Source organism: Ischnura elegans, chromosome 4, assembly GCF_921293095.1.
Source record: "Ischnura elegans chromosome 4, ioIscEleg1.1, whole genome shotgun sequence".
Classification (NCBI taxonomy): domain Eukaryota; kingdom Metazoa; phylum Arthropoda; class Insecta; order Odonata; family Coenagrionidae; genus Ischnura; species Ischnura elegans.
The window spans coordinates 69,925,848-69,951,059 of record NC_060249.1 but is presented as its reverse complement, the minus strand read 5'-3'; positions in this window follow the sequence as shown (position 1 = coordinate 69,951,059).

Below are 25,212 nucleotides of genomic sequence, written 5' to 3'. Positions count from 1 at the left end.
ATTCTAATACCACCCTACTCGTAAGACGTTCCGGAAATCGAAATATATTTTGCCCCTTATATGCCTGCTTTCGCTCTCCTTGGTGATAGGTTGTCGTTTTTTTCTTATGAAGTAATTCATTTTCAAGTAGCAGTAATTTTCACTGAAACAATTTCTCTGTATAGGGTTTTGCTCTAGGGGTAGCAGCCAACAGCAGAAGAATTCATTAATTCAATTAGCGTAAACTAATATAAATTATTGGATACGAGAAACTCCGTCAAACCTACCGTAATAACGATTCGGGGAAAGTAAGCTTCTTAAGGGAGAGTAGGAAAACATTTTCATTAACTAAATGTAAAAATGCTAGTCTCAGAAGCGATTAATTTATGGGAATTCCATCCGTGACGGAATTACCTTTAGAGAAAAATATACCGTTGGATATTTCGATAAATTGATAAAATACAAAATATTTGTCGCATTTCTCACTGTGCATGATGGAAAAACGTTTATGAAGATAATGTTCATATACAGAAACACGATTATTATCGAAACACCTCCTAAATATGCCCAAAATTTACGTGTTGGAAATACTTCCAGCTTAACTTCCAATGAGTAATGACATAGAGTAAGTATATATGTGAATAACTTACTAAGAATATACTTACTCTATGGTAATGATTTCAAACATCTGAAACTCTCTGAGAAGCTAAGAAAAATTTGAGAATTTTTATTGTGGCTCTGAAAAATGTTTGAGCCATGCTTATGATGAAACAGTCTGTCAAAACGTCAAATCAATAATATTTATATAACCTTCATAAACAAACACGAACGGAATTACCAATTGCTTCTTGTTCCAAACTCATGAAGTAGAAGGTCATTGAACTTCTAACAACTCTGAATCAACAAATAATGACAAGTTAAAACAAAAAAATGTAGCTTCTACAAAATCAAATAAGAAGTACATAATGGCATGTAGTAATAATAAAAGTGGGAACTATTATTATTAAATTGAACTAATTTGTGTTTTACTTTCCATTCACTGCATTGCGAAAAATGTAATGAGTGTACTTTCCAACCACCTGAAGTTTAGCCTGGTGCTCAAGGTGAACGACGTCCATTTTGTCAATGCAGCTACTGTCTTCTTTTCTCTCGAACTATATACCCCATCCCCTTGTCATCATTTCGGCGCATGTTCAGTACCTCATAAAAATCCGAATCTTCATTTGATACGGACGATATTTGTGCTACATAAATTCTTTTGTTTTCCTATCACTGCAGCTTTATTAACTTAAATATCAGCAATTTATCCAACAAAGATATCTATAATGAATTACACATTATCTAATCTTAGGTAATTCCGTCACCCTTCTGTATGGCCTCGATTAAGCATTTTTAGATAATCTAATATTAAACCTTATAGGTTGTCAGACCCTACCTTTCCAGGAAGAAAGTAGAATCTCTATGTTATGAAAATGGTGATAAAATAAAAACAATTCATACAACAAAAAAAAAAGATTTTTGTGACGGAATGACTATTTCTGCATGTACACTTACAAACGTATTTTACAGTATTTATACATTGCATATTAAAGTTGATATTTTTTCATGCTGAATTCATAAAATTCACTCGTTTAACTGCTGATTTATCTAGATAACAATTTCCAGGCTAAATGAGAGAAAAATTTGACATTTTCATGGAAGCGCCCTTATTTTATGAAGCACATATATGAAGATTCACTTCAAGTTCTCTTAGTCTGGAGCGAGGTAAATGCTTATCTTTTTAGTGATGGAAGAACTCGATCTACAAATATACATGATAATTATAATAAATCTTTCGCATGTTTCAGTGACCAATAAGCGTCACTGTGTTTAAATCTCATAAAGGCCGTTTTATAACAGGCACGGAGTTGCGCCGGTTAGAATTGCATTGCTTTCTCTTTTTGACGTGGAATTGCGCGAATACGCGAACGAAATTATACAGGACTATTTTGCCATCTCAGTCAGTGCAGCCTCGCATGTGTTCTAGCAATTCACCGCTTTACACGATGAAATTTTGACTGCGCCTTCGTACTCACGTCAGATTGTGCAAGTAAAATAACTTCATAAAGCCTGGGAAAAACGGCCTTGATGAAGTTCTTTTGACATACCCTGACGTTTCGTAAATGCGTTTTCCTTCTTCAATTCTTTAATGAGATGATGGAGAAAAAATATGTGTATCGTATTGTTTCATGCTGACTGCTCACATAAATTTTTCCTCAATCAAAGAAACCCCTAAGGAAAAAGGAAATATCAGGAAAGAGGGGAAAATAGAGACTGTTTAATCACAAAGCCTATAATTATTAATGCTTCATGTTTAAAATTGTGGCCAATTAAACTATTCATTTTAATTAATTTTCACTCCGTGAAACATGCCGATCGTCGGTGTGATTGAATTTGTTTTGATCGGTACATAATGGAAAAAATGTTAATTATGAAATTTTGTGAGTTATCGAAGTTTGTAAATAGTAAAAATTAGAAGCGGGATTTGTAATTCATGACATATCTAAGTTGTGTTATTAATTTAATATAATAGAAGATTGTCCAAACGCTGACGCATGGATACGCATTCCTTTTGTTGCGATTGAAATGCAGGTCACAGAATGAAAAAAATTCGGAGTGCATCACAAAAAAAGAGAATTTTATGCAAAGAATTTTTCTCTAGTTTGATGTACTCATTCGACTGACCTTGTTTGCTAATTTAATTGTATGGCTATATGGATCTCTAAGTTCTCTTGTGACCTGAATATCTGTCTGTCGATGTTATTCGAAGTTTAGCACGTGAATCAATTTATTTACTGATAAGAAGAGTTAATTACAAATTTGGAGCATAGTTTTCAAATGTTCTCTTATTAGTCGACGATAATTACGTCACGCCATTTAAGCATATTATTGTTTTTAAAATCCTCGTGTATTAAAAATACTCTTCTGATAATGATGCGTTAAATCGATTGCGGTAAGTGTGAGAAAATGCCGTAGCGCTTATTTTTTTGCAATTATCCCCTAATTCATGTTTGGATGCTCCAAATTTTTTACGGTTTGCCTTGTCCTCGCTTTTGGCGGAATAGAAATCAAAAAATTATTGATAACAAGCTTGATTTTTTGGACAACCCGTTTTATATACATTCTTGAAATATATAACTTCTATATAGATATTATTCAATTTATTTTTAAGTTCTTTTCATGTAATAAGTGTTTGTACAGATGTCACTACAAGAGCACCGCGTATATCCTTCGTATTATTTTAAAGGAAGATATTAGGTGGTTTTCGTAGGTATACATAATGTACGTTTCCACCCTCAGTATTTCCTGTAAGTCCCGAAACATATTGGCAGAACTATAAAGGACTAAAAACTTATTTGCAAGAGATATTTAAAAAATAAATTAAAAAATTTATTTTTAAATACTCACTACCTACCATTGCAACTTTCAATCTAAGTTTCTCAATATCAGAGCGATTGCATCTTTCCAATAACTTCATACATTCCTTGTGAAAATGCTTCGCAGTCTCTAGTTTTTCCATCAATACCTGATGTCATCTTTTTCCTCCCGAGAAAAACCCTGCAAATCGTCCTTCATAGCACAAGTACTCAACTTTCGACCACTATCACCAATGTGTGAACTACAATCCTTCCATTTCCTTCTAATGTTAGGCTCAAGTCTACGGAAGCGAGCAAGGGAACTGCATAAAGGAGGCTCAATTCCATTCGATAGAAGGCTGATTTCTGCTGTCACTTTGGTCGCATTTTAATCGGGTTTCAAATATGTTCGTGGCGTGGTAACGAGTGCAATTCGATTCACTTTTTTCCAGCATTTTTTATTATAATTTTTGTCATTGCGAGGAATGGTATTGAAAAGTGGTAGTAGTGATATTTGGAGGAGGCGGCCGATAGCTTGCGCCATGAGGGATGGGTAGCGTCATTTGCGCCATTGTCATTTGCCCCATGAGGGGTGGGTAGTTAGGAAGGGTGGAGAGAAACCCGGCGTCTGCATTAGCCTGCTCTTGGCGAAAGGCGCCGAGGGAACCACGGCTTAAAGTCCCATCCGACGGACGGAATGTTGCGCTTGAAATGTCCTCCACAAAACGCTCAAGAAGGGATCGGGCAGTCTTAGAAAATTCTCTGCCATCGCCGGGATTTGAACCCGAGCCCACGGGGTGGGAAGCCAACACACTAGCCACCACACCAACCCGATCCCCTGGTATTGAAAAGTAATGAATTTGATATATTTCATCATCATGTATATAAATTTCTGTTAACACCCCTAGTTATACCTTATTTCCTCATGAAACTCGGATCACATTGTCCTTCAGCGGCACGAGTGGCGACTTTTGTAAATCCATTTATATGCGTGGTGTGTAACAACACATTTAGAGGCCTACTTGAGGATCCTCTTTTGTAATATTCTTGGAAGCCAGCGAGATAAAGATTCTGCTCGAATCAAGATGAGGTTAAAGCGCAGTGTTTCAGCCGGCTATGCTCGTAACCTGCGGATCGGAGGAGTTCCTAAGAATAAACCAAGCGGGATATCTGGTAGACTTCTTTGAGAGAGATAGAGATAGATTATTTTCTCATCCGTTCACCACGTCCACCATATTTCCCTCCATCCACCCCCAACATCGATGAAATGTTGTAAAAAGCTTTCTTTCCCGTCTTCTTTTTTTTTATCGAGGAGATTCCGAGCCCATCACCTTATTGGCCTTATTGGTATTCGGTTTAAGGGGGGCCATGTGGTGTGGTCTCACTCCCGCTTTGGCGTGAGGGAGGAGAGAGCCATGTGGTCCACGGGGCGGAAACGAGTGGGTGGTGCGAAAAGCACGATGGTCCACACGATATAGCCCGGGGGAAGGGAGGAGGATTCCATGAGGGCCGAAAACTCAGTACATCACACTCGAAAAAGCTCAATACGTTCCCCGTGGAAGTTTGGTATCGATGGCACTTAAGTGCAGTCGGTTGGCAGGCGGAGTTTGCCCTTCTTTTCTCCTTTCCTCGCCTACTTGCTGTGGAAGAGAGGGGTTTGATTGGTCGCGGAGAGGGAAGGAAATGAATTTAAGTGCTAACGAAATGGATGGACCCATGTGTCCGCGATGTTCTCTCTTTTTGAGAATGAGCATTAGGGACCGGGTGTCAGAAGTAAAAAGATTTTAGTTCCAGGACTACTCTGGTACCTCTCTTTTTTACTTCCCACCGATATCTGTGTCGCGAACTCCATTGCCATTTGATGGACTGTGTTCTCCCATCAAGGCTCAAGTCTACGTGCAGACTTTTAATTCTCACTTGCACCAATCTGATTGCATGCTCTTGTTCAAAAGTCATGGAATAAGTTTTTTTTTCGATTGCTTGGTAATATGAATAATTGGTACAAGGGTGGTTTTTTTTCAACATCTGATGGATCGAGAACAGAAGACGAAGTGATTGATTAAAATTTTTTCAATGCTAAATTTTGGGCACACTTGTTGTGTCCTTTCGACATAATGACCTCGGCGAATGAGGAATTGGTCTAATTGATTTATATAAATTTTTTGGGTGAGAAGAGTGAAAAATCATAAAATTGACCCTTCTAAAATTGTCTGAAACCCTAGGAAAAATTGTCGAAACATTAAATTTTCTATCTATCACAGTGTTTCCAACTGCCTCTATATCTTTACTATTTTGGGGCATTTGGGAGTCATAAAATCGATTTAAAAAAAACTTCATCCATACCACTATCAGGAACCAATTTTCAGACCTCTTTGAGCACTTTAAATTTTGACCAAATCATGCAATTTAACTGTTTTTCGAATTATTATCTAAACAACCGAGGGTGTTACAATGTTGCGTCTTAGGGTTCGACAAAAATTTTAAGAACTGGCAGAAGGAAGAAAGGGCGCAGGCCTTTTCTAGGGAGGTCAATAGAGTCAGAGCGTCCCCAACGATCGAAAGCGAGTTTAAGAAATGTGAATCATTTCATAGCTATTTTAAGCGATGCCTCCTGGCGGTGGCGGGATGAACATTGACGTCACTCTCAGTTCTGTCATCTGTAGCATTTACATATATGTCATCCTCGTGCTGAAATTTTTAAATACTTTGACGCACGAGGACAGCTTAAGTGTATTCGCTGAAATCGCCGAAAAAATATTTTTAAGTCGTGCTGAACGATTCAGGGATTTTATTTAGGGTAAAATGATATCGATTTAGCTTCAATTAAAATTTGTAGCAGAAATAATCTCGTAAATAACTTTCCGAATCGGAGCAAATCCAAATGAAAAACTTTTTCAATTTTCTTCTGGATGAAGCTCATGCTTAATGTAAGCAATAAAATCGCCACTGCACAGACACTGTCTCGTATAAAATGTCCAAAAGAGCATGTGCCTGGAATAGCGATTTGAAACGAAATGTACGGTTGGTAATATTTCAAATCTTCCGATATCAAAGAATTCTTCTCCTTTTGTAAATAAGATAGAAAGCTCCTCGATTTTTGTCGATTAAATTCCGTTTCAAAGCGTTGGAACTGCTCCAAATTTTATATATTCTAAATTAATTGGTTTGAAAATCGCATGATCAATAAATATATTTAATTTATTGATTATACGCTATCGATTTTATCGTTGATATTCATTCATCACAAAATGATTCTTAAACTCTAAAAAGCCAGTTTCACTGTCACTTTACTGTCATCGCACTAGCAGTATGATATAGTGATGCTCTTTTTATTAATTTTTTGAAACGCGAGCATAAAGAAGGGTCGAAAATTAAGAAAATTTTGGTTTGATTTTGTTTTTATCTTAACTAATTTGAAAATAATAATCACTCAATTCATTTTTATTTAGTGATTGTAGTACATTCTACAGGATTGAACCAAACTAAAATTTTTCTCAGTTTTCGACTGCTAGTATATTTTTATTTATTTATAGTATATTTTATTTATAGTCAAGTTTCAAAAGTGAAAAAATAACTTAAAAGAGTATAACTACAAATTATAGTTAGTAAATGGCAATAAAATGGCTGTGAAAGTGGCTCTCGAGAGTTTAATAATCGTTTCCACCGAAATGAATATCATCCATAAACTTATTGTTTCTCTCCCTCATGTGAACCGTGGAAAAGGAAAGGTAATATCTCTTGACTCAACCGGGGCGCTTCTCAACCCATCAATATCATTCCCAAGACTTGGATTTCGGATGTAAGTGACAGAAAATGTCTGTCACTTGCATCATACAGGATCAAACCAAGCCATTTTTTTCAGTTTTCGGTTGCTATTTATTCTCAAGTTTCAAAAATGAGAAAAAAAAATAAAAAGAGTATAACTACATATTAAATTAAGTAAAATAGCAGTAAAATGGCAATTAAAAGGTGGAACTAGACAGTTTAATAATCATTTCCACATAAATTAATGCCATCGATAAACTTATTGTTTTCTCTCCTTCTAATGAACCGTGAAAAAAGAACGGAAATGACACTTGGCACAACCGGGGCGCTCCCCGTCCTGTGAATACCATTCCCAATATTTTGATTTCGGCGCTTCAAACAGAAAATGTTTTTTCGAATTTTACAGAATCAAACCAAACCAATTTTTTTCGGTTTTCGACTGTTAATGAAACTCAAGGTTTAAAATTTGAAAAATAGATTTAAAAAAAGAGCATAACTACATATTATATATAGTACAATGGCAGTAAAATAACTTTAAAATTTGCTTTCGAGAGATTAAGAATCATTTCCACCATTTTCACATAAATTTATATCATTGATAAACTTATTATTTTCTCTCCCCCATATTGGACCGTGAAAAATGGAAGGAAATATCTCTTGACTCCACCGGGACGCTCCCCGATAAATGAATATTATTATCAATATTTTGATTTGGGCGCTTATTCCAAAAAAGAAGTCTCCCACAAGCCACTTTTCGCCGAGAATACAGCCACACAGGCTATGGCCTCGAGGTAAGAATTCATGGAGACGCTCCTATGCATGGAAACTTGGCGCTACGCGACACGCGTGTCAAACCATCCGTGGGATATGAGAGTCGTCCTCTCTTTAAACGCAGCCGATCCGTAAACAGCTTAATCCGTGGGCGTCGAGAGGACTGACGTGGGTCAACAGGAATGCTGAGGAATATGGTCGCAGTGGGACGAGTCGCATTCAGTGCGGTGGAGCGTCGACGTGTGACAAGACCGGGGACCTCGATACAGGGCGTGATACGGCCGACACCTGTCATAGTGTAAGGTGGGTTAGCTCAATGCGGAGGTCGAGGATGTGTCCTTGCGGGTCCAAGGGCGGCATTGGTCGCCGCTGCGGGTGCTGAGCGCAATTAGCTGCAAGGATTGAGCGTATCGATCAGGTGCGCGGTGCTTGAATATTGTTGAGCGATAAGCTCAACACTTTCATACATTACTGGGACAGCATTCATTGATGAAAAAGTGACTCCTGATCAGCGGAACTAGATGTTAATAGATTTTTATTGATGGATGCCATTCCAAGTTAACTGAAATCATTAAGTAGTCTATAGTAATAGATTTATACTACTCGATTCATACATTCTCATTATAAATATCTATTTTTTGTCACAACCCATAATGATATTTGGATCAGTGGTAGCTGTCTACAAAACTGCTGCAGGTGAACATGTTTTTTCGTATTTTTCATGAAACTTAATAGCAATAGTTAGACATTCATTGTATTTTCGATTAAGTTATATTTGGATACATACATGATGGTCTGGAGGCTGAGTTTTAATCCTCCGAGTATGTCCGCGGGGTTGCGGATGGTGGATCGACCTCTATTCATAATGGTAAGCTGCGATATAGGCAATTTTTCTCGTCGAATTCCCAGTGGATAATAGACGACATTCCGAGTTGCTATGGGTCTGTCCCTGAGTAAGACAGACCATATAAATGATACATAGAGCCTATGAAGATGCCGAGACTTGTCGATGGGAGGCAGCCAGCAATTATACTTCCCATCACCAGGGGGAGAGGGCAACAGCTCTCCTTAATTTGAGTGAAGGTGGAAATAGCAGTGGTCAGTACAGCGACACCCATTTCACTTTAGGTGTGGTAGCACTCACTTAAAGGCTGTAGTGCTGCGATGTGGAGGGCAAGGGGAAACCACCACATTATATCCCACGATTAGATTTTATTTCACCATGTACTCAAAGTGATGAAAAGCCTCAGCATACTTAATAATGTATTCCAACGTGAGTCAATGGCTGCACCAAAGTAATGGATACTGTATTATTGAACACGTATTCATTGTGATGTGTCATTATCAATTTCCGGTATTAATATTTAAGATTTTCATTCCTCATTCCTTTCCCTTTCTGTGAATTTGAGTATTATTTATCGGTCATGAGACTATGCTCTCGATTTTTAATCATCAATTGCGTACTGTCTTCGCATCACTCTATATTACTGGTTATTGGTCTCATCGGACAAATCAGCAAAAAAGAGTCTTCTCACGATCAAATAAATTTTCATATTTCATCAAAATGGAATGATAATGTGCTTTGAGGATTGTAGCAGACTCGATCAAGGGGAAACAATGCTCGAGATTGAATGTCCCTGAAATCTTTTTTTTTAGAATTTCATCTGAAAATTTGACGACCCTGATGATCCATTTGCTACATAAATCTAAAATTGCTTCCTCATCAGATTTTCCAAACTCTAAATCTCTGGTTGGGACGTAGGCACCCGAATCACCGATTGACAGCCTGAAAGTTGCCAGTCAAAACCAACATTTCAGAGAAACATTCGGAGCTTTCAGTACATATTTTTATAAGCTTCTTTAACGTAAATATCTCTGCCGCCCGTTACTCGATCACCAATAAATCATTTTATATAATCCCACGAGGAATTTAATCCCAATTCTCGGAACTTAAACATTACTTCACTCAGAGTTTGAAATTAATTAATTTCCTTGTCGAAAGTGTTTGAACTCTTCCACTGTCCATTGCGGAGCCCTCTTAATGACTCCTGGTGATTAAATGTTTCTCCGTAAGTGACTTAGCAATAATCTCTCAGAATAATTAAATAAACACTTTGAAGGAATATAGCAATATACGGTATATTTAGTTATGTGAATGGATTGAAAAATTATGTCAAGTTAAGCAAATAATATTTTGGATTTTCATTAATTTAAATACTATATCATTTATAAATTCATAGAGTGTACCTACTGCAAAGCGTTTCCTGTCGTGGAATTTTCAAACTCTGTTACGTAATTATTAACTCTGTAATGATCATGGAAACTTGTATTTTACAGGATTTTTTGTGGTCAGCATTTGATTTAAGTTGAACGTCAGAAATGCTTTCAAGGCCCAAAGCTATGAGATTTCATTAATTTTTAATTTCAAACAAAATAATTAGCGCAAACGCTGAAGTAAAAAAGAAACATCATCAATACATATTCAATTTGAGAAAAGGGTACTCGTTAACGACGGTTAACGAATACCCTTTATGAAAGTTGTATTTTCAAAAAAAGCGTATGATATCTCTGATGGGCTTACAAAATCCTATTGCAGACGGCATATATGCATTTAGAAATATTACTTTTTGAATACTTCAACTTAAAAGCGAAACAAATCAACTAAATGGCTTATAATAATTATTGTCCATTAATGGAGTCCTTATTGGATTTTCTTGTAAATATTCATGGAAAACTAACATAATAATGATAGATACTTAATTGGACGTTATTTGGGAGAATTATCCTTATTAATCCTATACCAATCAGTAATATCTAGTAATATCTTACATGATGATGGATTATTTTGGAGACCAACGCCGCTTTTGGTCCTCAAGTTTATCAATTTTCACAAATTTTGACATCCTAGAGGGCCTTCTATCTTCGGTTTGCATCAATAATTCTCAACATTTATTTTCGACGAACTTTTACGATAGGATAAAGACACACATGATTCGGCTTTTGACGATTGATCATCTAGCATGTGTATCCAATCCGAATTCCGTCATAATACATTTTGAAATAGCTATAAACGGATTCTTTTCGGGAAAAACCACATCAGATGCAACGAAAAAAAGAACTTCTACGGACATGGGATGAATTTCCAGGCGTGCTCGATGGCCCGATATGGACCCGATTGCTTGAAACCTGTTTGATATCACTCTCATGAATTTCCCAAATTTCGAAATCGGGAATGGACTCTCCCACCCAAAGGATTGATTAAGCATCGCTCCGAAAAATAAGCCTTCCTTTTGAAGTTCTTGGTGTGTTTTGTTATCTCGATCGCCTCACTAATTCATTCCCTTAGCCTCCGCCTTCTCTCCGCTCTGGTCTGCCCTTATTCCTCCAAACACGGCTCCCTCACCTCATCTCCTCGGTCTATTTTATGTGGTAACTCTTCTGCCCCCCATGGCTTTGCCCCTTTCTTTGCACGTGCCAGTCTCCCTAATCCCACCAAAACCCCTGTCCAAACCCCCACCAAACTCCTGTGAGCCGAGCCCCAGATATCCGTGGATTCCTATAAATCCTCCCCGATAGAGGAATAACCCATCCCCTCAATCGGAGGGTGTTCCTCCCACGTCCCGCCATCAAGACGCCTTGCCGATGGATCTATTGCTTCCTGTATAGTACCCGGGGAGATATTTAAACATCCGAACACGCGCCGCGGCTTTAACCGCGGATGTGGAGCGTCCGTAAAGGCTCAATCGTCGCCTCGCGACTCGGGCGACCTCACTCGGCAATTAACGGAAGTGCACTAGTCGGGAGAGGGTTGAGTGAATGGGGAAAGAGAATTTAGATTGATGGATTAGTACCCACGCAGTGTGTGCTGATGTTCGATGGGGAGTGTGTCGGGTTTGCTATCCACCGCCGTGGAAAATCAGGGAATCTTTGTAAATAAAGCGTAGTGACTCGTCAAGTACTTGTATGTTGAATCTTAATACAAAAATAGTATTCAGAATCACGAAATTAATTGCTTTTAATGAAGCACCAAGGATTTTAGGAGCGTCCGAGTATAATGAAAGCATTTTTTTGTTTATTTCTGACCCTAAGTATCTCTCTCCCCTTCAAAATGTTAGCAAACATTAGCATTTGCCCCAAAGAATAAGTTTATTACTTAGGAGTGTTTACATGCACTTGGACGCTCCCTTGAAGGAATCATTTATGGATAATGATGGCTTGTGAATATGACGGTAAATATATGGGATGAAGTTTCTTCAGTCTAAAATAAGTGAACATTATTTAATCGGAGATTTGGAATCACTAACTTTTGAAATTCGATATTATCGGAGATATTTAAACCTAAAAAATAACGGAAGAGGTATCGTAAAAAAATGGGTTTTGTAAGTTGTCGATAGTCGTGATGTCATTTCATGCATCACTTTAATCAGGAATGACCGTCTAAAGATGCATTGAATGGCGTCACCAATAAGGCGTTTTACGTAAGGAAGCGAATTTCTAATTTTCAAAGATATATTATTTAATATTATTACATTACTCGACGGTAAAAAACTAGATGATATATGTAAAGTTCTCTCGGGATTCCATCTGTTAGAAGGATGCATCGAATTATAAATCTGTATTTTTTTAATTGACTTCTCTACAACATTTATTTCATTACATTTTTAGTTAACGTGGTATTAAAGAGTAATTCCGAAAGATAATACTGACTCCCACACAGAACTTATTACGGTAATACAAAAGTGTAGCAGAGAATATTTCAATAGACAACTGAGAGTGAGTGATGCGATAGCCTCAATAAAAGAACATATCACAGAATTTTCGGTGAATCAAATATTTAAAGTGATAATCGAAAGAGCGGGGTTGGAAGGAAATAGGTCAAAAGCTGGATTAACCCTGATGCATAGGAAGGAACGATCATAAATTCTAAATTAAGTTCAAGAAGCAGAAAACAGACATGTTTTTAAATCCGTCCTACCTGAAGGAATAAAGGAGTGGAACGACGCACCTGAAGGTATTTTTAAGATCTTCCCCACAAATGCCAAAATTTTTAAGAGTAGGTCTTCATCTATTCTTGGATGATGCCATTTTTGGTAATTTAGGAGAGTTGGAAATTAACTTATCTGGGTCAATCTTCATTTTTTAGCATTATAATGTATGCATCTTTTATACTACAGGTGTATCTTCTGCTTCTTTATTTTGTTCTCAGATAGGTAGACTTGTCATTCATTTATTTATATCTAATGCTGCCTCCAAATAATAATAAATTTCTAAAGATGTTCTCCATATCATGATCTACGCATTCGTCCCTTGGTCGTCCTCATGGAATTATTCATTTCTCTAGGAAGCTGGAGAAAGTTGACGGATCTCGACACATTGGATACGATAGATAATAAACGCGCCCGGTCGAAAACTTGAAATAATTGATATTTGTATTATAAATCCCTTGAGGGTTCAGTCAAATTAATAACAAACTTTCCTGGCCAGACCCTCAAAAATAAAACGAAATAAATATGAAAATAGAAGTGATCAATAAAACAAAAATATGTACCCAATTAATTTGTCGGGAAAGCGCCAGATCTTTCACCTAGCGGGATAACATGTGTACTTTACTCTTATTCTGAATGTTTACGAAATAAAATGTGGAAAAAATGTTTCATGAGAAACCCCACTACACTTCTTTCTATTCCCTGAACGTACGTAGGAGAAGAGGGTTGTTTGCTTGAGAAGGGAGGGACGTTAATTGAAGGAAGAATTTTCAATTAACCGACAGGATGTGGGAGTTCTCGTTGAAGACTTGAGTAAGATCCTAAATCTCTTAGGAATCTCTATTATGGAGTTCAGTCGGGAACAAAAACGAAGCTTCGCCCCCAGGCCTTACATATAATTCAAAATATTTGATTAAAGGCGTTTATATAAACAGGTCAACTTCGAAAATGTATGCAATAAATTATACATTTTGATTTGTTAAGTGGCTCTCTATTCAATCCTGGTAACTTTTAAAGAAAATCAATGAGTTTGAGCCACTCGGTCACCATAATAACTACACTTTGTGATGAATGTGTAGACATTTTTAGCGACTTGGTACAGCGATTTTATAAGCACCTGTGGTATTTAATTGTCCCGGGAAGCATCGAATTATAAATATATACGTTATTATTGACTTTTCTTGAACATTAACAGCATTACATTTATCGGTAGAGTGTTACTAAGGAGCTGTTCCAATAGACAATATTGACTCCCAAACCAGATCTATTATGGCAATACAAAAGTAAAACAGATAATATTTCAATTGATTACAGTGTGTGAGTGATGCGATAACCTCAAGATGAGAGCAGATCACAGAATTTTCAGTAAATCCAATATTTGAAGTGATTAACTTCTAACAATGTCCTATGCATCAGAAAATTTGAAAATTTTAAGAATACTCTAACCATATACGCAGAGGTAAACACAAAATATGTTCCGTAGTTTCTGACTATGGTTATTCTCGACCCGCAGACGAGAAAATTGTGTTATTGAGGAATACTGTGCAAAATATACAGAGTGGAAGAAGGACTCGTTATATATCTTTGGATGTCTTGCTATTTGAGCACGTTGTATTTTTTTAGACTTTATGCTTGCGAAATTACCTACTGAGAATTTTCAAGATTGCAGAGAATTTTCCCTCGAACGTATTACTGAGACAACCTCTTGCTTACACGGCTTCTAACGGCCGGTACACTTAAGTGTTGTGAAAAATGATGCTGATAAATTTGTCAATAAAGGCACTTAATGAAAATATAACGTCAAACTTTGCTCATTCATTACGTTACGCATAAAGGATATTACAAGCTCAGATCTTTAATTTCCCTCATAATGCGGAGACTACGAGTCATTCGTCGGAAAATATAGACGCACTGCATTTGTTTTGATAGCCCCGTTGCTTCCTCGAAATGAAACCTATCTACATATTTGATGGGTGTGACATGTGTTTGGGGTCATTCGGGTCGCGCTTCGTGCAAGGTTTAAGGATAGTTACTGCTCGCGAGTGAGCCCCTTAAAACGTGAAGTGATACCTTAATTTCCCAGCGTGCAAACGACCAGGAAGGATATTTCGGGCGCCCTGCGCTTGCTATAACTAGCATGTCCTGATTTTGGTGCAGCGGAAGGTTATGCAAACTAGGGTCACAGCGGTCGTTTGTCATATTTAGTCTTGTCTTAGGGAAGGCGGGAACTGCAATCGTTGAAGAAGGTTTGTTGGCAAGAGGCTTGAGTATCCTTCGTAGATTTAAGGCTCCGCCGCATTTCCCAGCATCCCTCGCTTGCTTCATTTCTATCATCCACGCGCCAGAATCACAGCTGATAATATAGGCTTTTGTTTAGAACTAAGCCATTTGGAGTAGCCTTGTGCGATAAGGATATTAATTCATCGAAATATGATGGCTAATATTAATCTGTGGGCTTCGATATCGGGCGTCAAGGATTTAATTCGATTTCCCAACAGCCGACGGTCTATAAGGGTTATTGTGGAAGATCGAAGACCGAAATCGATCGTCGATAATTCTATATTGTTGGTGCACACCCTCCGTAGTCCTCTCCTTGATCATGCTTTTAAACCCCATATGTGCGTATATACTGTGAGAATATATCTACACAGGAATCAAATGAAAATACCGTCCGACCCAAGGGAGGCAAAAGCTGGAGCAAAAGTAAAATTCATAAAAAGACGCTAAATTTTGGTGTGAAATAAGAAAAAAATTTCATATTTCTTTCGTTTTTTATTTTTTCGTCTAAGTCGTCATAATTTAATGCATTAATAGAATTTCAGTTTACGTACGTGTTTCATTTGTTACGGTGCCGATTTAACTGACCTAAATTAAGTAGGTAGATGTATAAGGAAATTAATTTTAGTAATGCTATTTTTTCAGCTTCTTCATTGTGCGCTAAAACCTTAAAATCTATGTGTCGCAAAAGTTGTCGAACGCTCTAGCAGCTCGTTAATTCATTATGAATCCGGTTCATCCAAAAGGGAAGTGCTAGAGTTGAGATAGGTTTTTATTTCATTTTTCGATATTTTATTACGCTTGTTTAGTGAACGATATGCTCTTTTAAACTCTGTTTTCAATAGTTTAAGTCATGGAAGAATTTAGCATTACGAACAATGATTATTAACTCTTCCCGGGCTCTACAGCGGGTGAAAGAAAAATACATCACTGCAATTCTGCGGGAAAGCTTGAAACCTTCACATTTTATGTTTTTAGGGCATCAATTTTTTTCATCGAGACTTGCTGAAGCGTAATCGAGATATCATCAAGAATAGTAATCACGAAGGTATTCTATATTTTTTTGATTGAAAACATCACAGATGCTAAATCATTGCAAAAATATGAAAAATTGTCATGAATGAAATATATGGTAGCTAATTCCACTTTTCATCATTGATATGAACCATATCAATGAAGAGTGACGTTATATCATCATTATGATGATTATATTGTTTTACTCTTGAAAATGTTATTATCGAAACACGCTGTAGTTAAAATGTTTCTAAAAGGTAAAGTTGATGAAATTGCGTTTCATTAGTGATGGGACGCTTCCATCATGCATCGGCGGAAATATTTATAGTCCGCAAAATAGAGCTTTATCAATTAGTTTTCATCTATTGGGGCTATAGAGTAAAATGATACGGGTAAAGTGCCTCTGCATAGTAAAGCATAGGTGTATCTTCGTATTCAGGTATTGAGTCTTTCATCTGGGCCAGTCCACGTCACCTGCTGTTTGTTATTCATCTAAGTCTACATACTACCCCACGAGCCGGCTAAAAAGGCGTTTAGCAGGTGGTGTTAGGACACCAGCCGTCTACATGTAAAAAGCAAATTCTCAAACAAAATTACGACTAGCATTTACTGAAGTCCTTTTTGGCTAGGGGGAAAATTATTATAGTGTTTCGCTGAATTTCGATGGCAGCTGAAATTTTGCGCAGGCCGGGTCTGATGTTTCAGTAGGATATAGTGGAAAATCAGCCAGGCTAGTAGGGTATAGAATGATAGGGATGCAGTTTAAGAAAGAATTAGGATCTAAATGCTTCACAATGTTAAATCGGATATTTTTCTTTACCCTCTGCCCCGAGTTCTATCTCTTTGGAGTGATCCTACCTATGAAATAGACAGAGTCATATGCACGTTAAATGCATCACCTGTTGTTGATGTTAGAGTAAAATTGAGGAAATCTTTAGGCCGGTCGTAAATTTCGTATTTTAGAGTTATCGGTTTTATGGTTGCGCATGTGAAGTGAGGGTGAATTTTCTCTAGTATCCCGTACCCTGGAGCACATGCTTTAAATTGGCAAGGAGCCCTTGTTTTTATCGAAAATCCTGGCAGCCGTAATATATCGGAATACTGTGAGCTAGCAAATAAGGAAGAATGTATCTCGCGATACATTTCATCCAACTTTCCATTGCATCGCTATCAATCTCTTTGGCTGCCCCGTCGAGGAGATGCATAGGGATTTTCCCCGATTCAGCTCCTTGCGAAGTATAAATAGTGTCGAATATCGACTCGTATCCACCAAAGGAATACTTTCGAAGGCCTAATATATTAATATGGATGATTCCAGAGGAAGAAAGGAGTCATAATTTCTCAAAAAATTCATTGAAGGACTTTGATTCGGACCAATGGCTTCTTAGGGTAAGATGAATAATAAAAATTATAAACCATTTCGTTGTTTCCACTGTTTTGATTTGGATTCAACATTTTTGTTTGACTAATACAAAGTTATTCCCCTGAAGGAGGACAATTAATTTATTCGAAGCGCTAATCAAAGAGGAATTCAATATCGAAAATGGCTAAGTGAATTAACAGCATTTGTTTCATGGTCCTTAATGCGATAATTTTTTCTCTTGTTCGAATTAAAATTTTTACATATTCCTCTATAATATCTCTGTTTATTTTTATATTTCAAAACGCTTTCCGTAAGGCTTATATGAGTATCTCAAATTTTCAACCTCATTAGAGGTACTGAATCATGTTATTTTAATGTTTCCTTGAGTGTTCATCATCGTCATATTTCATGCAAATGAGAATAATTTCGTGTAGGAGATTTGAGTAAATGATGAATTGCTGAGATCTAGATGGTTCGGTTGTTACCAGTTTAGAATGGTCCAAACAGCGCACAAAATTAATATATACATGATTTATATACTAATTAATATTTAGTATTTTGCACTCTTGGTCGATAAACTAAATCTATGTAATCCTCATATCAGAGCATGTTTCCCAAGTAGGTAAAGAGAAATATGGTTCCATTGCTGGTGGAAAATACTCTTTGAATAGTCGACTGCGGTTTTGTTTTTGATCTTAAGGCCTTTTTACATTATACAATAACCCGTACGAGTTTATGTCTAAATGTATGAACGCGTGAATAAACACGAAAATGCACCGTGCTACCACCTAACTTGTGTAAATGCATGTGCAGAAAATACAACGTGTTCTAATTTGGTTCATGCATTCGTCTATGTCCCGTTCCGGTCCACAAAAATCGTTCATGCAAACAGACATAAACTCGTACATGTTAATTTACCGTGTAAACAGGCCTTAACAGAAGCCAGCTTGAGATGGCAAGCAAAGATAAAGGTTGCTCATTTCTTTCAGTCAGACATTTTCTCCTCCCATTTGGAAGAAATAATTTTTTTGCTATTATAATAAATGTGTGACCTTATGAACAACAATAATTATGCCAAAACTTTAGGTTATCTTTCATAAAGTAAATTTCGTGGTCTATGCCCGTTATTACGGACAGATATACTAATTAGGGAATATGAATTCCTTAAAGGTCATGTCCATTTTAGTGGACATTATGACTAAAAGGGTTAGAATGACACGCGTTGAAATTGTTACATTATAAAAGTTTAGTAGAGAGACTACGTACTGTCTTTCATTTTTTTCTTACTCGCGTATCCTCTTGGTTTCTAGTTCGATTTTTTTTCAAATGTCTCATTCCTCCCCCCTCTTTTTCCCGCTGGTTCAGTGAGAATATCATTTATCTTCATAACCTCCATCTTTTTGTCCTTCATTCAGTATTTCCTGGTCTCCGCCCTCAATGGCGGCCTGGATTGTCCTTATAAACGGCATTCTAACTAGGGGATGAGCAGGGGTAATGATGAGGGTAAATACATGTTTGTCATGCAAGGAAGGAATTTCAGTAACGATATTTATATTATAGAAAATGTGGCTTTTCATTTGAAGAAAAAATTATTTATCTCAATTTAAGGAATAGCGTATAACGATGGGCATGAGGTCGGAAGCTATGAAATTCTATGATTGAGCTAGACTTAAAACAACATCAAAGCACTATTTTGTGGATTTTCGTATTTAAAGAAAAGGAATCCATTGTATTTGAATTTCAGTAACTACATTATTTACGAGTAATTTGTTATTTGTTTAAGACGTTAAGCAGCACTTAGTCTATGTTATGATTTAATGCTGTTAATGATAAAAAGCATCATTATTTATGAATATAAATGCTGTAAATTTTCATACCACCTGAATTTCTATCTAGCCTAACCATAAGTATGTGATAGCATCGAAAAACACTGCGTAAAAATATCTATGTGTGATGAATACATATATTCCTTTATCCGCTGTGCATCATATTTATTTTGATTCATGTGGAAGACTTTGCCTAATATATTTAGGAATTCTATTTTGAAAACAATTTCAATATCCCAGTTAGCAATCTCACGAAATTGAAATTGCCTGCATTACTGAAAATAAAAATTTAAAACGTCCAAGAAAAACGGTTACCCTCCTAGATATTGGAAATAATATTCGCGTGACCCCCCTACCATTGACGGACTTCCTAGCCCAGACGCCTACCCTCTGCAATATGGTAAATATATCTTCGACCCTTGAGACCCTCACTGTCCGGGAAAGGCTTTGAAAATTTTTGCCGTCATAGGGAAACTGAAGAAAGAGCCACCTTCCCTTGTCATCTTGCTCGGATCCCCTACTCCTTCCGTATCCAGTCTGCCTATTGTCAAAAATCCAATCCGTATCGACAGCTTGAGTCCTTCAGCTCAGAAGCTCAAAATAGGTCAGTGTTCCCGGAGCGTCACGGTAGGAATACTCCCGGTCGCTTCGAGCCCATGCTCTCTATGCTTTTTGCTTTGACTTGAGTGGCGCTAAAATTCTCTCAGTCAGCTACTATTTGCCCCAGATATTGGAAGGAAGAAAAACGCTCGGTACATGCGACAAAATAGCGCTCGGTGGTAGGATCCAGGCGCGTGCGCAGGATGTTATGGACTATTTCTGAGCTATAGCGAATTTCCGCTTTCTTTTCACGCCCCGGTGTTTTCTTGCGAAAGATTCGCATAGTAGCGCTACTCGCTGCATTCAGCTCGCATGATATAATTCCACGGAAAATATCCGCTGCAGAGGAACTAACCGGTAGGGATTCATTGTCCCACGATCGGCGGGGAAAATTCCATTTAGCCCTTTTTAACGGTTTGTGTATTATATTCCAACATCGTTATGAATTTCTGCGGCCGTGTCTGTCGTAAATTTCATGCTTCGTTGCTCTGCCATTATATTTCCTGCTGCGTTGGAATGTAGCGAGCATGTTATCCTTCAAAGGTGCATTTCTATGCGAGGATAAATTGGAAGGTATGTTATGTTTGTAATTGGTCATTCTTACTTACTGTTGCTTCCGTTTAGGGTCTCTGAAGAATAAATCTTTTCAATTAGGATCAAAACTTTTCCCTAGGTTTCCGGTGTAAAATTTTCCTTGATTTTAGGGTCGTTTTAATCTAGTATTATAGATTCACTATTTGCTTAAAATATAAAAATGGGAATTAAAGTGTGTTATATCTCATAATATGGTATACTAACGTTACGGAGTTGGCATAGTCGGTACATTTAGGAGTATTTTTTGGTATTTTACAAAAAGGTAGTGAAATGCAATTATTTTTTCTGAGCCTTTAGTACAAGAAAAACGGTATGTAGCCATCGATGAGATTAATTAAATGTATAGTTGAAGGCTAATATACATTAAGTCCTCCTTACCATGTTTTATGATAAATTAGCATGTCAGTTTAAGATCGCCCCGAGAAAATCTCATTCACTGTTATCATTATTGAACTTTCATTTGCGATTTAATAACTTTATAGTACGGTTGATATATTCTTACTTCACACATTTTGTCGTCTGTCTCAATTTTTTGACGTGATTTAAAATATTCTCTTATTAAAATTTCCTCTTGTCCCACTCACAGGAATCTATTTATTACCTGTTAAAAACTGTTTCAGAATTTAGTTCTATTCACAGAAATTATTATGCTCATTTGGGGTCTGCAGTTCTAACTCCATTAAATTCGGTATTTCGCATTAAAATACCAGTGTTTGCTACGGGATTAGTTAAAGAATTGGATACTGGTTTTATTTTGAAATCTATCCACTGGACTTTCTCACTTGTGTGGAGCCTTCTTGTTGACATAGCGTTGTAGGAAATGGCACGCATCCAAAAGAAAGCAGTTGGCCTTTGTATCCTAAATGAGAGTGGCCCAAAATAATTGATACTGAAAGAATAGAGTGGGGATGTATAGTGTGGATAGATGTGGATGTTTTTTATTGCAAATTCTGTAATAAGTATTCCGTAGCGCACTCAACTTAAGTCCATTAGCCATCTTTTTCAAGTGTTTTGGCTCAAATCGTTGGCCAACGTCCTCAACATTAAAGAATAGTCGAGCATCCGGGGAAAGTCAACTGGAATAGTGGCATATATGAAGAATATGAGCTTATGGCAGGTATGCCTACATCTTAGCTGAAAATTTGCAACGTGATTCGGCAGGCTTAAATTTTTAATTTTAATTATTATGCAATCAGGTCGAGTATTTATTGGAGATTTAATTAATGAATTTGCCCCATAACATTTATCTACACTCCAAAATTAGGCAACAAATACCATTAAGAAGTTCAAGAGCCTTATTTCATTGCAGGACAGCAAAATATTGAATTTTTATTGTTTAAATTCATTCTTTCGATAATTTCATCCAAAAAAATATCGTTTGATCAAGCCCAGAATTAAACGAATGTAACAGAATGGGTTTGAGTATTCTCAGTATGTTGAAAAGATATAATAATTATTGAATTGCTCACATTAATAAGATACTGGACATTTATGACCTTTCGATAGATATCTATTGATGATGTTTTTTTAACTGGTCTTCCAATATTTCAATGCCTATTTCGCAAATCTTAATTCTTTCTTTGGCAATGGAATCTTTGTTTCGTAAGTAATTTTATCGATTCAAAAGCTTTATGTCACTACTATAGTTAAATTCGTTTACTCATCGTACGGAGAATCATTGTGATGAGTGTTGAGGGGCTATTTAATGTGTCATGTGAAATTTAATCCCCAATCAAGCAGTGGGTAATTTTTTCATAATAATAGGGAGAAACCAGTTGTCTCCGATCCGCTAATGATGTGTCCTTTATCTATAGCCGAGAATAAAGCATTTCAATCAAATAAACATGACATTGTGTTAATCATCATAAGTATACCTTGGCTTTTACCATTATTATGGTACTTCTGTATGCCATGACGCTGATTGGAAAGACGTCAAATTCTTGCTTTATGCGATGAATGAATGAACTACCCATTCATATAAGCGATTGCGTGTTATTCATTTTCCTTTTGATCACTTCACCTTGATCATCTCATGATTTAGGTGGACTGTATTTTTACTAATGAATGCCTAATGTTAGTGATAATTTCTTGAGACATGATTTCTGATGAAAGAATGAACCGTAAAAAAAATATTGCTTTTTACTATTGCCGGTGAATAATATTGGCATTCTAAGGTTTTATTAACTCTATGTTACATTTTAAATATAATTGGACATGCATGTAAAAGGGTTATGAGGTTGATTCTAGCGTAATTATGGGAAGAATTATATTGTATGGTATGGTTTTACAAAGCACCCAAGAAAGGGATGGGGTGGTTTCTGAAAAATCCGTGCCACTTCCGGAAATTGAACCCGAACCCACTAGATGGCATCCCAAGCCATCACACCAACCCGATCTCTGATTTATATTTCTATGACTCATGATATTGATGATGTCTGAAGGAGGTACGTAATCTGTTACTTTGCAAAATGACCACGAAACGGGAGCGAGTTTTTGCGACACATACTAAAGGAGTAGCTCATACGACAAGTTTATACCCTTTTTTGCATCCTTGGTTGTGTGCGTTGGATCAAGCGGCCGAAGAAAATCCTGTGAAATACTGTGAAACGGATATGGTTGGACCGCGAGTCCCATATAATCCCTTGGAAATATTTACGAGAAATCTATGCATGACAGCGCACTCGGAGTAAATAGTGATACATGAGGAGTACAACATGAAGAATAGAATATGCAATTGGAAGATTTTTTTTCTTGTCATCAGCCTTTAGGATATTTTATTATTGTTATCAACTCAATATTTATTAAACTAAAAAATAACCACTCTTATCCTGTACTCTTCATAGCCGATTCCGGCGTACATGCCTAGCAACATAAATATTTCTATTTGTATCCTGAACCCGGCATCCTATCTATATTGAATTTTGAGGAAACGAGTGGCAGTACAACTTTTTTTGATTTAACCATAAGCCATAAGCCTTGATTAACAATTTAATATTCAGCTAGTGTCTGTGATACATAATAGTTATATGTAATTCCATTTCGGTGGATGACACCTAATCCATTGGCTGCATATGACGGTTGTCAATTGTGAGTTTGAAATACTGTTTCCCATTAGACACTCGCTTCCAAGGTAATGGAATATGTGCATTGCATACATCTTACGTTTCAAATGATGCATTTCTTTTATAAACATTTCTTTTGAGGCGACGATACACGTTATCAAACTTCTGTTGTTGTGCCTTTGTAGAGCTTTGAAAAACATCATAAAGTCGTTTTGACGTAAATTGAGCGAAGTCTACGACGTGCTTCATATTTTTTTCCTTACTCAAATCATTTCATAGAACACAACTAGTAATTCTTCGATAGCCATTTATTATCTGACGTAGTCTTTACTAAGTCAATATTCTTGCTATTGCTTCTTCATTTATCATGTTAGTGCTATATCTATCTATTTTTAGGAGTCTTAAATCATCAGCTAGTACTCTTCCCGATTAATGGCTTCACAAGAAGTGGTTATTTTGCACTAGTGACGCAACTTCATCAATATCAGATGGAATGGTAAAAAACTTTTATGTCAATGTCAAATTCTATAAATTTATTAATTATTATCTATAAATTTATTTTAAACAATGCATGGCATCCCGTAGTAAGTTTTAGTGGCCTATATCAAAGGATAAAATTTCTCTCAATGTTGAACAATAATTAAAAATTTTCAGTTAGGACCACAATTATTTTCATTCTATGAGTCATTATCAATTCATCAACTTTCAAAATACATTACATACGCAAATACTTTTTCAAAGTACAGTGAAAGAGTTTCACTAAAAGGAGATGGAGTATTTATTTCGGAAATCGATTCCAATTTATTTGCCACAGATATGAGAAAATAATTGAGGTCAAACCGTTGACCATTGCTCCAGCAAATGGGGGTCAATATGAGGGTTATAGTTCAATAAGCCTTTAAATCTGGTGACCTACCAACTACTTTTTTGAGTTAGGAAGGGAACAATGAAGACCGTATATGATGAGACTCCCCTTTTGCCCTGATTTCCAATGATTAAGCAGCAGTAATATCTACAACACACATGCCTTAGATGGAATAGGGATATCAAGCTGCCGATCAGGGTTCGGACTCTTGAAATACATAATCGCTAAAGGTCCTTTACCTTAAGAGAATGCATTACTCCCGAACGCCCGATTGTATTTTTTTTCTCTGAAGAAATACTATTTTGAAGCGCTGGGTATCAAGTAGAAGTTTCCTGGGTGTATTGATGATAGAAATTTCAACATTATCATTGATATCACGTAAGACATTTTCATCTCGGAGAAAATATCAATATACACTATTGGAAATATCAATGTGATAATTTTTAAAACAATCGCTACTGGTAAAAAAGTTGCTAACTAGTAGCGCTAAGTATCGAGTTTTCAGGAAACATTAAGTTGACACTTGTCAGCATTTTCTGGGATATCACATAGGAAAATTTTATCCCGGAGAAAATTTCGGTATATACTTCTGAAAATGTCTAAATGATTGAATTAAGTTTTTAAGAAGAAATATGCCTGAATAAAGCTCGATCGGGATTGATGATTCTCCTTACGGCGAAGGAATTGGTCGGAGAAGAATGAATCTCTATCGTGAT